Source organism: Delphinapterus leucas, chromosome 4 (assembly GCF_059928025.1).
Source record: "Delphinapterus leucas isolate spDelLeu-1000000601 "Yukka" chromosome 4, BTC_Dleu_Yukka2, whole genome shotgun sequence".
In the NCBI taxonomy this organism is placed as follows: Eukaryota; Metazoa; Chordata; class Mammalia; order Artiodactyla; family Monodontidae; genus Delphinapterus; species Delphinapterus leucas.
The window spans coordinates 88752469-88772185 of NC_143132.1; the positions used below are offsets into that span (position 1 = coordinate 88752469).

Below are 19717 nucleotides of genomic sequence, written 5' to 3' on the forward strand. Positions count from 1 at the left end.
TCCATTCATTCATCTATTCCACCACCTTCCCTGTGAATTAAAACAAAGCATGAACTTTGGTTACTTGGGAATACCACGTTTGCCTGTATTAATGCCAGTGTCAGCATCAGGCAACTCACAGAGGATCTGAGGTGGAGTCATATACTGAACATCTAAGGCAACATAGAAGTAACTCTCCTGGTGAGGAACAGGAGTTCCAGACTTCTTTAAAAGACAGATGAATGATTATGTTCCATATGATCTAATATAAACATTTACATCTGTTAAGCATATATCTTTCATAAATTCTGGCAGAACCAAATACAATTCACAAACAGTTATTATATAATTGCCTTATTTTCTGATGCATATTGCATACCATTATTTCAGAAAACATACCAAGTAAAATCATATTTATCTTAGATAAATGCATCCTGTATATTTTCAATAAAGTGAGAGAAGTCAACACAATAACTTAAAAACCACATATGGCTGAGAAAAATGCCAAAGGGGGGAAAATTAATTTTGATTTTGGTGGTACGCTTCCTGAGCTGGAACAGAACCCTGAATTGCTGGTGGCATTCACACCTCTTCATTACTGCCGTTAGCAATTCTTTATCTACTTCTGGAGTCTATAAAAGCTGAGTGTATCAGAGAGATGCCAAATTCATATATAACTCCTGATACAGTGTTATGAAAATGATTCATTAATAAGCAATATTCAGACCTCTGTGATGAACTGTGGAGTCCAAATCAATTCACAGAGGACATTTCTCAATCATTTTTCTTTTCACATTCTCTTATTTTGAATACATTCAAAGTAAAATCATGGCTACTGTAATTCTGTAGCAACTTTCAAGCCGAGAACATTGTGTTAACTTACTTATCATACAATCATACTCTGTATTCTGGTCCTTAGACAGGTGGCTTTCACATCTTTTTGATTGAAAGCAACTGTAAGAAATATATTTCATGCCCTGACGTGGCACACTCACCACCCTCCCTTGCAGCAAACACATACAGTTAAGAAACAAAATTTTTGAAATAACACATTTACTTATTATTACCATTTTTACTTGTTCTATTTTCTTCTATTCTGTGTCTTTGTAAAATACTGGTCACTCAATTAAATTGATTTAATGTTCCATCAACATGCAGCTGAAAAAAAACTGCCTTATTGGTACTGTCCAAAACTACTTGGAGTTCTGAGCTTGGCAACAGCATACTAAAATTGGAACAACTGGAGATTAGCATGGCACCTGGGCAAGGATGACACACAAATTTGTAAAGAATTCCATATTTTTAAAAAAGTCACTTGGGGAATTGTCCAATCATGGATGAATGGACAAGCAAAATGTAATATATACAAACAATGGAATATTATTTAGCCTTTAACAGGAAGGAAATGTTGACACCTGCTAAGACATGAAGGAATCTTGGAAACATTACGCTAAGTGGAATCAGCCAGTCACAAAAGAACAAATACTTTATGATTCCACCTGTATAAGATAGCTAGAGTAATCAAATTCATAGAGACAAAAAATAGAATAATAGTTGCCAGGGCTGGAGGAAGGACGAATTATTTCATGGCTATAGAGTTTCAGTTTTGCAAGATGAATAGAGTTCTTCGGATGGATGGTGGAATAGTTGCATGAAAATGTGAATGTACCTAATGCCACTGAACTTTACGCTTAAAAATGGTTCAAATGGTAAGTTTTATGTTATGTATACTTTACCACAATTACAAAAACATCACTGGACAACACAAATTTCATTGATATATTTCAGATTGATTGAATCAGAGGTTGGGATCCTGAATCTGGGAATTTTTAAGAGCTATCCAGGTGAATTTGATGCAAAGTGGTTTGGAAATCACTGCTTTAGAATATAACTATGATTTTCCCTCCTAACACCCACATTCTTTTGCCATTTCTCTGAGAGAAACAAGAAGTGTGTGGTGAGACCCTGCAGATCCTAACTTTACTCCTGATCAGGATTTTTTTTTTTTTTTTTTTTTTTTTTTTTGCGGTACGCGGGCCTCTCACTGTCGCGGCCTCTCCCGTTGCGGAGCACAGGCTCCGGACGCGCAGGCTCAGCGGCCATGGCTCACAGGCCCAGCCGCTCCGCGGCATGTGGGATCTTCCCGGACTGGGGCACGAACCCGTGTCCCCTGCATGAGCAGGCGGACTCTCAACCACTGTGCCACCAGGGAAGCCCAGGATTATTTTTTTAAAAAGATTAAAATTTACCCTCCCCAAAGACCTCACCTCCAAATAGTATTAGGATTGGTCATTAGGATTTAACATATGAACTTTGGGAAGACACAGTCATTCAGAACATAGCAGCTATCTTTTTTTGTGTGTTTTATATACCAAGTCCTGTACATACATTAATTTATCTAACATGGCAGTGTCCCATTTAGGATTTATATTTTTATTTTATTGATGAGGCAACAGAAGCTCAGAGAAGTTAATACCTTGCCCAATGTCTGGAAAGCCCATACCTGATGGAAACTACATCTATCTGGCCCCCAAACTTTTAGTCTTTGCAACACTATCCTCCTTCTCTGCACAATTTTATTCCATTCTTCCACAGCACAGTGGAGGAGACCTCATTACTGTCATTTTAAAAATAAGAAAAGAACCTCAGGGAGATGACTTTATGAAGGTCACCCAGGAAGCCTTCCACATTTTGATTTGATTTTCACCCATAAAATAGAGCTATTTTACCTCTGAGAAATATATTGAAGAAACCAAATAAAACTGAATGTCATAAAAATAATGCGAGAAGAGTAAAATCTTGATTAATATGAAAATGCCAGGCAACTACGGTTAACTGAAGGTTAACTAGAGGCTTCTTTTTGTTTTAACCTTTAATGCTGAAAATCCTTTCAGAATAGATTTAGCCACATCCTGGTTTATGTAAGTTTAGTGTAATGAACACAGTTAAATCTTTCTTTGAGTGTTTTCTTTTTCTTTTTTTTAACTTCTGTATATCCTTGTAGATGTGGATCATATAGGAAATTGATTTGAATTTTTATGGAGGCCAAGAAAAAAACTAAAAGTGGCTCTTTAGACCAAGTCTTTCATAGGACCTCATATGGTCTCTTGCTTTAAAATAAAGCACCAAAACAGTTCCAGGTCTAGTTCATTTTTTTGTTTTTGCTGTTTGTCTGTTGTTGTTTTTTTTTTCCTTTGGAAGGTGTTTTTTGTTTTGGGGGGTTTTTTTTGTTTGCTTTTTCTTTTTTGTGAGACTGATTCAAGGAGGTTGGTCTGTGGAAGACAATTATACAATTGAATAGTACTTTAAGCTCCTCTCCCTCCAAATGGAATTTTAGGCTGAAGAACTATTACCATTTTTTCTGCTTATACAGGATATTCCCTTATATCGAGGAAAAAATGTATTTACAATTCTATAGATTGTTCAGAGATAATAAAACTCTTAACTTTTTCATTTATTAGGAAAAATATAAAGGTGCAGTTTTCTCACAGAAGCCAGTGAAGTCCCACTCTGAACAGTTGACCTCAATCTCCCTTTGCCTAGACTGACACCCATCATCCTTCCCTGTTTGCATTATCCAGCGCCTTTACTATTTTCATTGAAATACATTTATTGAAACAGAGGGATGAATAATTTGATGTGGGAAAGAGTGAAGACAGAATCAAAGAGACACACACCAGAAGTGGCTACTACAAGTGCTTTGGGTGTCTTTATTGGCTGGTCAACACTATAGATTTTATAGATTAGCAAAATTAATTTAGAAATAGATTTTATTGTTTAAATTAGTGATTTTCAAAATAGAGACTAAAATAGTTTTTAAAAATTAATAGAAAATTGGGGCCTTTTTAGGAGTTAATCTGCGGCAAGTATTTCTGGTTACAAAAAAACGTTTAATTTATACACTTTTATTCTTATAAAAGATGCTAGTAGAGGAAAATAAAATATCAAACATCAATAAATGTTATGTTGGCAAATATAAAAAAATAAAAATATAAAATATTTTAGAAACATTTACTCTGCCATAAGACTATAGTTTAAAAGTCTAACCAAACATTTCCCTTTAAGAAGGGCCCCCTATGTTTGATTACTACAGAGGCCTCTGTCTAAATACTAGTTTGGAAGACTACTGTTGACCCAGGTCTGATGAGGTAGTCAGCTGAATCCTACTGCTATAATATTGCATTGTCCAGTGAATCTTTCATCCTAGGTATAGTCTTAGCACCCTAAAGGAAAAACATAAAGCCGAGGAGTGGTAGAGTTTATAGGACAGTTTTGTGTATGCTGGCTACTAAATGACTATATTTGCAGAAGAATTTCATTTTTAATTACTTAGAAAGTTTGCTTTCTTTACTTAGAAAGATGCCAAGAAAGCAGTATATAACCTTCTCCTGCTTACAGCTATTGGCTATTGATTTCTACCCAAAGAAGCCTAAATATTTGTATATCTAGATTGGTTTAGGTCAGTTTATAACATGATATATCAAAATAAAGCTTGAGTGAGATTCCTAAGGATATTCAGCCAGTGCATAGACTAAAAGATCAATAACATCCTTTCCACTTTAAAGACACAGAACTCTTCCTATGAGCCTACATTCGGAACATTCCTAGAAAAGGAATCAGTTCTCTGGAACATTTTGGTGATTAGAAATGACTTTGCCAAGAAGAATTTGCTCACACCTGTGTTCTTGGATTGATGGTTCTTTTATAGAAGTTGTTTTGCTATAACACAAGTAGACCTTAAATGAGAATATAGAAAGTGTGATGATAATGTAGTCCCAGCATTTTACATGGAAGGGGTTGTAAGTAGGGAGTACACCTGAAGGGGCAACGATTGAGTCTGGCTACCAGAAAAGAAGCTGAAGGCTGTCCCAGTCAGTGTGAAAAGTAACCTGAAGTTCTCACGCATATGATCTTCTTAGAGAAGAAGTAGGACCACCCTCTTTTCCCCTCTACATAGCCCTCTCAGCCTTCCTGCTGCAATTCAGAATCTCTGCTTTCAGGCTGAGCTTAATGTTTACCTGAGTCTTGCATTACAAGATTTAAAAATTGTTGGGGAGATGCCAAATGATCTAGCAGAGAGATCCACAACAAGACACATAATTCAAACAGGTTTGACAGACATAGGATTCATATTTCTAGTATATTGCCTGGAAAGTCAATTGCCTTTCATGTCTAGTTGCAAAGAGATAACAATCCATATAAAACCCAAAACTTACATTTTCAGCAGAAAATCTGGCTCCATATTTTTGAGAGTTATTTATGTTATTAAGAGGGCTAAATGTCACTTATACATATCACCACATTTGTGGAGATGGCTATCAGATATCTTAATCTTCAAAGCTGTTATATATTGTGGTTGGAGACATATTCTATCAAACTACCCCTTTTTCTAACACTTGCCAAGGTGATGACAGAGAGAGAGTTGCCTAACCTGATGAAATCTCATTTCCCAAATTCTTCTATCTCATCTAAGTTAGTTTGGGTCAGCATCTATCTTTCCTGCTTTCTTCCATCTGTTCTATTTTCACACTTGTCTAATTTATCATTTGATTGATACTCTAGCTATCTACCATATTGTTCAAAAGACAAAGAGAACATTATATCTTTAGAATTTTAATAAAATAAATTTAAGTGATTTTAAACTTAGTGCCTTTCCCAGCCCACAGCCTTACTCTACCTTTACTATGAGCCAGTTGCTCCATAGCTACTGGAAAGACAGTAAAATAAAAGGGTAGTACAAGCTTGAGGAGGGGGCTAGGGAAATAGTGAAAGTTTGTTATGCACCTCCCACTATAATGGCATTAGCTGAAAGCTTACTTTTCCTTGAAGATGTTGGAAGATCCAAACAGCACTCCTTCCCTAACCCTGAGAAAAGCTATATAATATATAAAATAATCATTTTTCTTGAGCTCATTAGAGAGCTGAAGTCACAAGACAATCAAGTAAACTGAATTCTAAATAAGGACAAGCCTCATCCAAAAGACGCCAAGACATACAAACTTATTCACCTTAGGCAGAGTATGGGACATACATCAAACAAGTGGGTAAAAAGAAATCAGCTAAATTTAACAAATTCTTAATACCAAGTGTGACTCTGCATTTCAGTTAAGAATAGCTGGTGGAGTGAGACACAAGGGGAGTTCACACTCACTCATACCCTCTTTTCCACAGACCTCCATCAGGGGCTTACAAAAAAAAATGGAGGCAGCACAAGTGATGAGGTGAGCCCCGCCAGTGGCACAGGTGTGAAGGCGGTGAACAGCAGCTGCTAATGACCAGGCTAAGGCTGTGCCTACTTCCCTGAAGTGTTCTTTCCTACAAAACAAAAGCCTTAATCTGCTATTGTGGGGAAATAAACTCTCTCCTCCCAGGCATGAGTAGAGATTCATTGCTTCTGAGGTAGGAATAGATGTAAAACCTGTCTGCCTCTGGGAAAGGGGTAGAGGAGCCTATCATCCTAAGGACACAACCAGAGATCCATTCTTGCTGAGTTAGAAGTAGAAGCAAAACTCCTTCTCCTTGAACCTAGCATCCTACACTCTTCAAAAAAGAGATCTGCTATTACTGCAGGAAAGGTAGAAAACCTCTGCCTAAGAATACTGAAAAAAGGAGCAGGAATGGAGAAAAGGCCAAACCACAGAGACCCAGGCACACAAATCCACCTAAAACTGACCAGGAAAGTAAAATGCCCTACCCCCACGAGAAATCTAGTGGCAGGGACTACCAAAACCTGAGACTAGAATTTGAACACTGAGAAAGAACTTCCAACTTCCCAGGCACCACCCTAAATACAAGCTAATGGAAGCCAAACACTGGAAGAACTGAAGCCTGTACTATACCAGGAACAGGTTTACCAAGCCCAGCTCAGCTATGGAAATCCACTCCCCACACCTAGAGCTTTATTGAAAAAGAGGCAAGTAAAGAGGGGTGGGGGGAGGGGGGCTTTATCATTTACTGGCATATATGCTATTTATCTCAGATTGTATACTTATTTTTAACAACATTAATCATTTAGTCAAAAAATATAAGACACACACTGAAACAAGAAAAAATCCATTTCAATAGTTAAAGCAATTAATAGAACCAGAGGAATAACTCACATATTTGAACAATCAGATGGGTCTTTAAAATAGTCATGATTAATATGTTAAAGTATCTAGTAGGAAAGATAGAGCACATACAGGAACAGATAAAAATTATAGCAGAGAGAAAGAAATTAGTTTTTAAAAGTTGAGTACATGCTAGTAAAAAGAAAGAACCATCAAAGATGAAGATTTCCTTCACTGAACTTATCAGAAGACCAGATACTACTGAAAAATAACCAGTGAATGAGAAGATAGGTAAATAAAAATATCCAAAATGAAAGGTAAATAGAAGCAAGAGAGAGAGAGGGAAAGAAAGAAAGAGAGAGAGAGAAAGAAAGAAAGAAAGAAAGAAAGAAAGAAAGAAAGAAAGAAAGAAAGAAAAAAAGAAAGAAAGAAAGAAGGAAGGAAGGAAGGAAAGCAAGCAAGAAAGAAAGAAAGGAAAAAAGAAAGAAGAAAGGGGAAGGAAAAACAGGAGGGAGGAAGAAAGAGGAATGGAAGAAAAGAAGAAAAGAAAAAAGAAAGAGAGAAAGAGAAAGAGTATCCAACAGCTGTGGTACCATATCCATTGGCCTAATATGCATGTATCATGCACCTTCTCCCAAAAGAAGAAGAGAGACAGAGTGTGGTAGAAGACATATTTAAAGAGGTAATGAGAATTTTTCAAGATTAAAGGAAGAAGACAAACCACAGATCTAAGAATCAGAGGACACATGCACACACCCACACACACACACACACACACACATATATAAGAGTCAAACTGCTTAAAACCAAAGAAAAAGAAAATATCTTGAAGGCAGAGAAAAGAGAAACATTACATGCAAAGAAACAAAGATAAGAATATAGCAAAGCAGAAGGCAATGGAGTGACATCTTAAAAGTGTTTAAAGATATAGAAATTATCAATCCAGAATTGTACACCCAATAAAACTACCTTTCAAAAGTAAAGACAAAACAAGTTTTTTTCTTTTCATATCAATGACTGCAGAGATAATTCTTTGCCAGCAGAACTGTGCTAGAAGAAGCATTAAAGGAAGTTCTTCAGGCAGAAGTCTTGGTTCTATAAAAAACTAGATCTATACAAAGTAAAGAGGAGTACTAAAAATGGTAAAAATGAGCAGAAATATAAAACATTTTTATTTTATTCAATTTAGAAGCTAGTTGAAGATAATATTTGACAAGGGCCAGGAATACTCAATGGAAAAAGATAGTCTCTTCAATAAATGGTGTTGAGAAAACTGTATATTCACAAGCAGAATAATGAAATTGGACCCCTATCTTAAACCACTCATAAAAATTAGCTTGAAATAGGTTGAAGACTTAAACATGAGACCTGAAGCCATAAAACTACTAGAACAAAGCACAGGGAAAATGCTTCTCAAGATGCATCTTGGCAAAAATTTTTGATATGACAAAAAAGCACAAGACACAAAAGCAAAAGTAAACAAGTAGGACTACATCAAACCAGAAAGCTTCTGCACAGCAAAAGAAACAATCAACAAAATAAAAAGGCAAAATAAGAAGTGGGAGAAAATACCTGCAAACCATGCACCTGATAAGGGGTTAATATCAAAAGTATATAAGAAACTCATACAACTAAATAGCAAACAGACAAGCAAATAAACAAAACAACAACAATAATCCAATTACAAAACAGGCTGAAGAACTAAATAGACATTTTTCCAAAGAAGATATACAAATGACCAACAGGTACATGAAGAGATGCTCAACATCACTAATCATCAGGGAAATGCAAATTAAAACCACAATGAGATGGGCTTCTCTGGTGGCACAGTGGTTAAGGATCTGCCAGGCAATACAGGGGACATGGGTTTGAGCCCTGGTCTGGGAAGATCCCACTTGCCATGGAGCAGCTGAGCCCGAGAACCACAACTACTGAGCCTGCGCTCTAGAGCCCGTGAGCCACAACTACGGAAGCCCACGCGCCTAGAGCCTGTGTCTCTCAACAAGAGAAGCCACCGCAATGAGAAGCCCGTGCACCGCAACGAAGAGTAGCCCCCACTCTCCACAACTAGAGAAAGCTCACATGGAATAATGAAGACCCAATGCAGCCAAAAATAAAAATAAATAAATAAATAAAATTAAAGCAAAAAAACCCCCCACGATATCACTTCATATCTCTTAGAATGGCTATTATCAAAAAGAGAGAGAGAGAGAGAGAGAGAAAGAGATAAGTGTTGCTGAGGATATGGAGAAAAGGGAACTCTTGTGCACTGTTGGTGGGAATGGAACTATGGAAAATAGTATGAAGGTTCTTCAAAAAATTAAACATAGAACTACCACATGATCCAGCAGTCCCACTTCTGGGTAACTATCCAGTGGAAATAAAATGAGGATCTTGAAGAGCTGTCTGCACTCCCATGTTCACTGAAGCTTTATTCACAATAGCCAAGACACTAAAACAACTTAAGTGTCCATCACTGGAAGAATGGATAAAGAAGATGTAGTGTATAATATATATACTATATATATAATGGAATATTATTCAGCCACGAGAAAGAAGGAAATCCTGCCATTTGTGATATGGATGCATGGATGGACCTTGAGGGCATTATGCTAAGTGAATTAAGTCAGACAGAGAAAGACAAATACTGTATTCTATTACTTACATGTGGAATCTAAAAAAAGCTGAGCTCCTAGAAACAGAGAGTAGAATGGTGGTAGCCAGGGGCTGGGGGGTACAGGTGGAGAATAGGGAGATGTCAGTCAAAGGGTACAGTTTTAAGATGATCTTTCCAGTTATAAGATGAATACGTTGTTTTACAGCATAGTGATTATAGTTAATATTATTTTACTATATACTTGAAAGTTGCTAAGAGTAGATCTTAAATGTTCTCACTATAAAAAAGTAATTATGTGAGGTAATAGAGGTGTTAACTAACCCATCTCTGGTAATCATTTCTCAATATAAAAGTGTATCAAAAAAAAAGTGTATCAAATCATCACAATGTACACCTTCAACTTATACAATTTTTTACGTCAATTATATCTCAGTAAAGCTGGAAAAAATCAGTTACAAAACCATATGTGTTAACAAACAGTAAATGATACACGAGGTGCTGGAAAGAGCGTATAATGTACTCTTTCGAGAATCTTGGCTGTAAAATAAAGGAAAAAGTTAGGTGGACTAGAATGAGACAACGAATCAATTGCCTTTTTTGGCTTTAGTTAAGGAGAAATTTGAATATGTTGAAGACAGTTGATGAAAATTTTAGTAAGAAGAAATAAAGATGGGAGAGAAAATGTGCTGGGGCTAGTTTTAGTGGGAAGAAATGTGGTTCAGACCCATATGGGGGAATTAGTCTAACACTGATGGACAGACACCTCTTCAGTAGAAACAGAGCAAAAGCAGTAAGCGTGGGTATGAACTCAGATGACTGTAACTGTTTATTGTAAATTTTTATAGGGTTGAGTATTTAGATAGTATCCTGCTGCCTCCTTAAAGTTTTGATTTTAAATGTTCCATAGCTTTTATAAAGTAAGTTCTGAAGAGCTGAAAGCAAAATGGAGGATTTGCTGAGTAACAGTTGCATAATAATATAATAATAAAAATAATGGCAGGCATTCCATTCTCAGGAGGCAAAGAGGAGGATGAGTACCCTTTATATCATCTGACACCTATTGGAACCAGAAATATAATATTTATCTGACGAATACATTTTTGTAATTAAAATATTCTTGAAAAAAATAAATGGTCTTATGTACTTTGAGGGTCAACATCATAATGGAAAAAAAAATCTACATTTTATTCTAAGTTTTAAAGTCTGTCTTCCCAATCGAATAAGATGCTTGTGGCTAAGGTGTGTTAATAAAAATATCCCAGAACTCTACTCTGTAATATGTATTTTTAATCACTTTCTCCAGATAACTTAATTTCTTTCTCAGATTTTTAAAATGAAGAATGACACGTCATTGTTATGACACAATGAGGTAAGATTTCAAAGTGTGAGTGGGTGTTAGGCAGAAGAATGCTGCTAGCAAATTAAAAAAATGTAGGTTGGAGTCCCACATACCATTTTAAAAAACAGTCATGTCTATTGCTCTCAATCACTTATTGCTAAAAATAAAATATCACAGGATATAAAGTGTCAAAGAGGCAGTCAAGAGACTTCCTTCACATTTTTCATTGCATAAAATTAATTGGTTCAATTGAAGTTGGAGGATTGTCTGGGGGTTTCTGATAAATGCTCTTTAAAAACCTTGTAGCAGTAGGTTTTGAAGTGAGAGGGAAATCTATTTATTAGTACAAGATGTTCCATTGGAGGCATTTGTAATTTGGTCAAACTAATTCTAGAAATAAATGTTCCCATCAGAAGTTGCATGCATTGCCAATAAAATAAATGTGAGATAGAACTAGTGCACAGAGAGAATGTTGCTCTTAGCGGAAATATAAATCTTTTTTTTTTTTAGGTGAGATCAAAAACTCTAAGTAAATCTATTTTCCTTGTTATGGTGCAGAGTACATATAAGGCTCTCATCCTGGTCTCAGAGTCTCCGTTAAGGGGCACAGTCCTTAGTGTCATATTGTTCTTCTTGTGAATAGAGTTTGATAGAGACATGTTGTTTGTTTTCAACTGTTATACGAATGCTGGCCTGTGAAAATTCCAAGACAGATCACAGGGTAAGAAAGAGTTGGGTGAGTCATGCTTCCACCCTCTCACCAATAGTTTAGAGTATATTATACTACAGTATCTAAAATTGAAAACTTTAGAGTTTACTACCATTACCACAGCGTGAGTTGCTTGGGTTCAGTGGTGATGCAATGGAAAGGGCCTCAGTGCAGGGCTCACCTGGCCCAAGTTTGCACCTTAGCACTAAAACTTTTGAGTCAAGTTGGCCAAGTTACCTTCCTGGGGCTTAAGATATACTTGCATAAATGGAAATGATGAAAACTGCTTTCATCAAAAATTTGTTGAGTGAATTACCCAAGAAAATGTATGTTAGAGCAATCTGTAAATTTCAAAGATCTATATAACTTTAAGGAATTTTTATTATTGCTAAGAGTAGCAAATGTCAAAGCTGCTCCAGAAAGTAGGGCCAACAGTGAGTATTTGAAACTCCCTCTTGGTCCTGATTTGGGAAATCTTTTCATCAGTCACAACAGTTATTTATTTAACGGCCTTAGTTCTGTGTCTTTTTAAAAAGTCCTTGACCAAATAATATCAAACCTTTTAAAGAGCAGATTTCCTATTTTAATGACTTGCTAGGACTTAATGAGCCACAATGACTAAGTGTGACTGATCATTGTCATGTTCATATGTTGCTGTGCATGTTCATATGTTACTATGGGTGACTGTCTAAAAAAAGCTTATTCATGAAGACAAAGAGAATTGCATGTGTTGCTTACAGAACCTCACACCATGGTGGGAATGGAGCAGGAAGCACAAACAGCCAGGCTCACTAACTCAGAATGAGAGCTAGGAAATAATAAGGGTGCAGTTGTATTTTGTTTCCTAATAGAAATTGGGCATCTGAGGCCAAATATCGATAATTTTTTAAAACACTTTAAAATTCTTCCACCACACTTTTCATTTTTCTACTTTTCTAAAGTTACATTCTTTTATACATGACTACTTTTCAAAAGGCTTGTCAATGGATGTCACAGGATATAACAGGAAAAAATAAAACAGTGTTTCAGTACCTCTATGTATAAAAACACAGAGACATATTCTCCCATTTCGCCCACCTCCACACACACCCACTGTGGAAAGGATATGTGTTGGCTTATGAATGTGTTCCCACTCAAGGATTTTGCTGCAACGAAACAGTTAACTGACTTCAGAGGTGTGTGTCAAACTCCCTCTGAGGAAAAATTGTGCTGGTACATCAAATAAGCATTTGGCATTGCCAGAGAGCACTGGAAAAGACCCAGTGTCACAGTCAGAGTTTGGAGCATGCCCAGATAGTACAGATGAGGGATCAGAAAAAAAGGAGTTCAATTCTGAGCATTCTGTGTTGGAAGAATTGGTTCCATTTCAGAAGCTTTCACGGCGTGGTGACCGTGTGTCCACACACTGGAGAACAGGCACAAGGCCCTCCCTCAAAGAAATCACAGAGTCCCTGAGCAGGGATTTCTAATGTCCTGTGGTGTGACGGAGAGACAGAAGACGGATTCATTCTCAGCCTAACCTGAGCTGACTCAACTGAGTTGCCCATTAAATGATGACTAGAGATTGTCCCCGATTACAATGGTTCAACTTAACGATTTTTTGAGTTCACTATGGTGTGAAAGCTCTATGCATTCAGTAGAAACTGTAATTCCGACTTTGAATTTTGCTCTTTTGCCTGGCAAGCGATATGCAGTAGATACTCTCTTGTGATGCTGGGCAGGGCAGCAAGCGGCAGCTCCCAGTCAGGAGGGGAAACAGCCCATACATTTACAGCCATTCTGTACCCAGACAACCAGCTGTTTTTCACTTTCAGTGAAGTATTCAATTAATTGCATGAGGTATTCAACACTTTATTATAAAACAGGTTTTGTGTTAGGTGACTTTACCCAACTGTGGGCTAATGTGAATATTCTGAGCACATTTAAGGTAGGCTAAGCTAAGTTATGATGTTGGGTAGGTTAGGTGTTTTTTTGTTTTGTTTTGTTTTGTTTTTTGTGGTACGCGGGCCTCTCACTGTTGTGGCCTCTCCCGTTGCGGAGCACAGGCTCCGGACGCGCAGGCTCAGCGGCCATGGCTCACGGGCCCAGCCGCTCTGCGGCATGTGGGATCTTCCCGGACCGGGGCACGAACCCGTGTCGCCTGCATCGGCAGGCAGACTCTCAACCACTGGGCCACCAGGGAAGCCCTAGCTTAGGTGTTTTAAATGAATTTTCGACTTAGGATAGTTTCAACTTTTGATGGGTTTTTCCGAACATAACCCCATCATAAGAGGAGGAAGATCTGTAGATATCAGCCATATCTTGGGAGCACTGAAAAAGCAAAAGCATTTAGACTGAGAGACGGCATATACCAAGGCAGTTCAGCATTGCAGGGACACAAAACATGGGATAGAAGGGCAAGCAATGAAGCTTGGAGAAATAAGCAAAAGTCTTTATGAAGGGATTGTTCTCTTTTTAAGGATCAAGGAGCTTGGACTTCATTCTGCAGATATAGTTTCATAACCTCTCTTATCATCAACTTGACCTGGAAAGGTTCTTTCTTAACACAGATTCCTGCTCCACCTCTCATCCTTTAAACAGCTATCAATTCAGTAGGCCCAGGATGGGCTCTGGAATATATCAGTTACAAAGAAAACAAAAATCCTTTTAAAGGAAAACAGAAAAACACAGTATAGAAATAAGTCTGTCAGGAATCACAAAAAATATAATTAAATTTTGTTTTACTATGTTGATTTAATATTTGATATTATTTAATATTTTTTCATGATAAACCAACAAGCTCTTAACAAGTAATAGATGAGAACTCTCCTAATCTATTAAAGGGTATCAATCAAATATATAGTAAAGAGCATGCCTTATATTGAAACTTTAGAAACTTTCCTACTAATGTCAAGGACAAACTGCGGCTCTTGTTGTCACTATTAAGCAACATCTTACTAGAATATTTGACAGAAGGAGGGGGAAGATCAGGAGGTAGACAAAAAAAATAAGAAAAGGAGAGGTACAGAAAATGTGAATATTCATGAAAACAAGATTATCAACTTAGAAAATCAATAGGCATCTAGAATGAATTATTAGAACTAATTAGAACATTTTCGAGTATTGTTGAATACAAGATGAACATAAAAATTAATAATGTTTCTATACAGTCAATATTCATTTAGAAAATGAAACCTTAAAAAGGATTTGACTGACATTAAAAAAACAAACAACAACACTGCAAGATATCTAGAAATAAATCTACCAAAATGTGTAAGACCTTTGGGGAGAGTATTCTCAAACTTTTGAAGGTCATAAAACAGACCTGAATAAATGGAAAATACATAAAATTCATGGATGGAAAAACTCATTATCATAGTGATATTAATTCCCACACATTATTAATTAAATAGAATTAATTGAATTAAAATTCAATTATTTTTTCCAACTATTTATTTATAATACTATGCCTAAGTTACATGGAAAAAACCATGCATTTCTGCCCCATTTCAGGAAGTTTCCAATCAACACCAACTATGTGGTGACAAGTATCTGTAATTGTGACATCTTTGGGTTAAGACTAACAGAAATTCTTAGAGGACATTTTTATGGTACGTGACAAAATGGTTTTAAAATTCAAAGAGAAAAGTAAAGAATCTAGAAGAATCAAAAAAGTTTTGAAGAAAAAAATATGAGATGGGGGCTTGCCCTACAATATCAAAACATTATAAAGCTATGACAACAGAAATAGTGTTCTGTTGGAATGATAAAATTGAGAAAAATGTCTAGAAACAGACCTACACATATGGGAACTTGGTATAGGACAGAAAAATTTAGTTGGAGAAAAATTGGGTTATTGCTGGAACAATCGAACATCCACATGCCAAAAAGGAACAAGAACAACAAAAAGAACCTGGACCTGTTTTCCACACCTTTTATTAAAAGTTAAGTAAAAATGAATCATAGACCTAAATATAAAAGAAAAAATATAAAATTTTTATAAGAAAACACAGTAGAAAATCTTTGCAGCATTTGGGTTAGGCAAAGAGTTATTGGATACAACACCAAAAGCATGGTCCATAGAATAAAAAAAGAGAGAGGGAGAGAGAAGGAGAGAGAGGGAAAGGAAGGAAGGAAGGAGGAAGGGAGGAAGGAAGGAAGGAAGAAAGAAAGGAAGAAAGAAAGAACGAAAGACCTTATCAAAATGAAAAACTATTGCCCTACAAAAGAACGCGTCAAGCGAATGAGAAGATGAGCCACAGATGGAGGAAAAAAAAAAGACCATTTCTGCCCAACTTGGTACTCCTCTAATGGGATTTGTTTGCTCTGGAGCGCCATACTGAGTTGGCCAAGACTTCGTCAGATGCGTTACAGTCTGAGGCTTTCCCTGCTCAATAATGTTTCCTTCCTTCTTTCCTTTCACAGGTTTCAGATCCATATAATGATATGCTTGCTTTCTCCACTGTGTCTCATCATCTGCTTTCCAGAGGATATAAACTAACATTGTTCTAAATGCTAGAAGATAAGGGATTAAGGCCATGAGGTTTGGGACCCAAGAATTTCATAAACAATAAATTTGTCAAGTATGAAAGTAATAGAAGCACATTCTATAATATACAAGATCTAGAAAAATATACCCCAATCTACATTTTGTTCTAGATTTCTATTGTTTAATCTGCTCAGCCTTTTCCTATGCATACTTTCAATAATTAGAGAAATTTAATCCATTATTGGGAAATACTACAGCCACCCACACTACCACTATATCTTCCTGTCAAACCACATGGCTGATGGAATAAGTGAATGAATTAATGAAAGCCTGATGCATTTAATACTATTTTTGTCAGTGTTATTGAGAATAGTCAAAAATATATTGAAAGAGAAGATTGATAAATGAGGACTGTATATTAAAACATAATATAAAATAAAAATTAAAAGTATTGACATGCCAAAATAAATTATGCAGATAAATTAATATGGGAAAAATGTGTTTAATTTATTTTTTAATTTTTATTTTTTTATTGAATGATTCTTTAAATTCCATAGTACTTTACAATTTTCAAAAGAGAAAATATTTTTATACTCATGATATTGGCAAAATATATAAAAATATAATACTCAGTGTGTTAATATTATAGAAATAAAGGCACTTTTTAAGCATCAATATTGAAGGGAACATTTTTACAATATTTATTCAGGGCATTTTGGCAATATGAAATAAACTCCTTTTTTACTGAAGTACAGTTGATATACAATTCTGTGCCAATCTCTGCTAGATAGCAAAATGACTCAGTTATACACATATATCCATTTTTTTAATATTCTTTTCCATTATGGTTTATCCCAAGAGACTGGATACAGTTCCCTGTGCTCTACAGAGGGACCTTGTTGTATATCCTTTCTAAATGTAATAGTTTGCATCTACCAACCCCAAACTCCCAGTCCATCCCTCTACCTCCCCCACTCCCCCTTGACAACCACAAGTCTGATCTCTATGTCTGTGAATCTGTTTCTATTTTGTAGATAGGTTCATTTGTGCCATATTTTAGATTACACATATAAATGATAATATATGGTATTTGTCTTTCTCTTTCTGACTTACTTTGCTTGGTATGATCATCGCTGGTTGCATCCATGCTGCTGCAAATGGCATTATTTTGTTCTTTTCTATGGCTGAGTAGTATTCCATTGTATATATGTACCAAATCTACTTTATCCATTCCTCTGTCAATGGACAGTTAGGTTGTTTCCATATTTTGGCTATTGTGAATAGAGCTGCTATGTACATCGGGGTGCATCTTTTTGCATCAGGGTGTATCTTTTTGAATTATAGTTTTGTCCAGGTGTATGCCCAGGGGTGGGATTGCTGGATCATATGGTGATTCTATTTTTAGTTTACTGAGGAACTTCCATACTGTTTTCTATAGTGGCTGCACCACCTTATATTCCCAACAACAGTGTAGGAGGGTTCCCTTTTCTCCACACCCTCTCCAGCATTTGTTATTTGTAGACATTTTAATGATGGCCATTCTGACCAATGTGAGGTGATACCTCACTGTAGTTTTTGTTTTGTTTTGTTGGCCACGCGGCTTGTGGGATCCTAGTTCCCCCACCAGGGACTGAACTCGGACCCTCGGCAGTGAAAGTGCAGAGCCCTAACCACTGGACCACCAGGGAATTCCCAGAAATAAACTCCTTAATAAGGCACATATTATATGGTCTAGGAATTCCAGTTCTAATGCTTAGTCCTGAAGTAATATTCCTAAAATATAAACCAAAATTATTTTTCAGAATGTTTTTTATGACATTTTTTATAATTGCAAAAAAATAATGGGAACTAAATATGTCACTAAACTTAAGGTATTGAATGAACAAATTCTGAATTGTATATAATGGGTTATTCCTTTGACACTTAAACAATGTCAAAAATTGTGTTTATTGACAAAGAAATAATTTATACAGTATTGTTAAGTAAAAGAAGATTATAAAATACATGAGGTGGGCTTCCCTGGTGGCGCAGTGGTTGAGAGTCCGCCTGCCAATGCAGGGGACACAGGTTCGTGCCCTGGTCCAGGAAGATCCCACATGCCATGGAGCAGCTGCGCCCGTGAGCCATGGCCGCTGAGCCTGCGCGTCCGGAGCCTGTGCTCCGCAACGGGAGAGGCCACAACAGTGAGAGGCCCGCGTACCGCAAAAAAAAAAAAAAAAAAAAAAAAATCTGAGGTATACTAACAGGTTCTGAATACTTATTTCAAATAATCTTTATAAAAACAACATTCTGCTCAGAAGATTAAGTAACATAGTAAATGTCACCAATTAATAAGTGGTAGAGCACGATTTGGATAAAGAGCTACCTGTTTCAGAGGCATGCACACTTTCAGCTATACCATGATTATGTGATTTTAAAATAATTTTAATAAAAACTTCAACGTTATAAAATGAACAAAGTCAAAAGAGCTTTTAATGAAAGCACAGTATTACCTTCCACCTTCCCCCCACTCCAGTCTTCCACCCTAAAGTCAACTTTAAATTCTTTGGTTTTACTTCTAAGACTAATGATAAGTTCCGTTAGTTTCAATGGTCTTACTTATTTAACTAAATACAATATCTGTTGACTCTCTAATTTGAAATAAAATCTCTCTCCCATACTTTCCAATTTTTCATAGTTATGTTATTTTTTGATATCTCTATTGGACAAATTGTGCCCAAACCTTTACTTTTTACTCCATCAATTTTTAGAAAGTATTTGACTTCACTAAGTCTTGCTGAGGATTTCCAGTGTGATGTTGTATAAAGTGGTGATAGCAGGGACCCTTGTCTTCTCCACAACATCCAGAAGAAAACTAAACATTTCACGATTAAGTATGAAGTTCATCATGTGTCTGTTTATTTTTGGTAGATTCTCTATATCATACTATGGAAGTGAACTTTTATTTCTAGTTTTGTAATGTTTTATATCATATTTATTGAATTTTATCAATTTTTTTTCATTCTATTTAGCTAATTAAATTATTTTCTTCTTCATTCCATTAATGGGTTCAAATTGATTAATTTCAAATGTTAAATCAAACAAATTCTTGAAACAAGTCCAACTTGCTCATAATGTCTTATCCTCATATATTGCTGGATTTGGTCTGCTAATATTTCATTTGGATTTTAACATTTCTGTTCTTGAGAGATTAATTCATAATTTTCCTTTATTGGGACATGCTTATCAGGTTTAATATCAAGATTGTGCTTGCCTCATAAAAGAAATTGGAAAGTGTCCCTCTTTTCCTAATCTTTCAAAGATTTGTCTGTGTAAGATCTGTGATGTTTGATGAATTTAACAGGTCAATCCATATGTGACTGAAATTTTCTTTGTGGGGTGATTTCTAATTAAAAATTTCATTTCTTTAATAGATATAAGACTATCCAGGTTTTCTATTTCTTATTCTGTCAATTTTGGTGAGCTGTATTTTTCTAAAAAGTTGTCTATATTATCCAAAATTTTTCACTGAGTTTGAACAAGTATTTATTTCTTCCCATAATTCTGTCCTTTTGTG

General features: G+C 36.0%; 1 pseudogene; it reads left to right on the forward strand.

The window, feature by feature from the left end:
• Positions 1-1182: 1182 nt before the first annotated feature.
• Positions 1183-1283, forward strand: LOC115802427 (U6 spliceosomal RNA; annotated as a pseudogene).
• The last annotated feature ends 18434 nt before the right edge of the window (positions 1284-19717 follow it).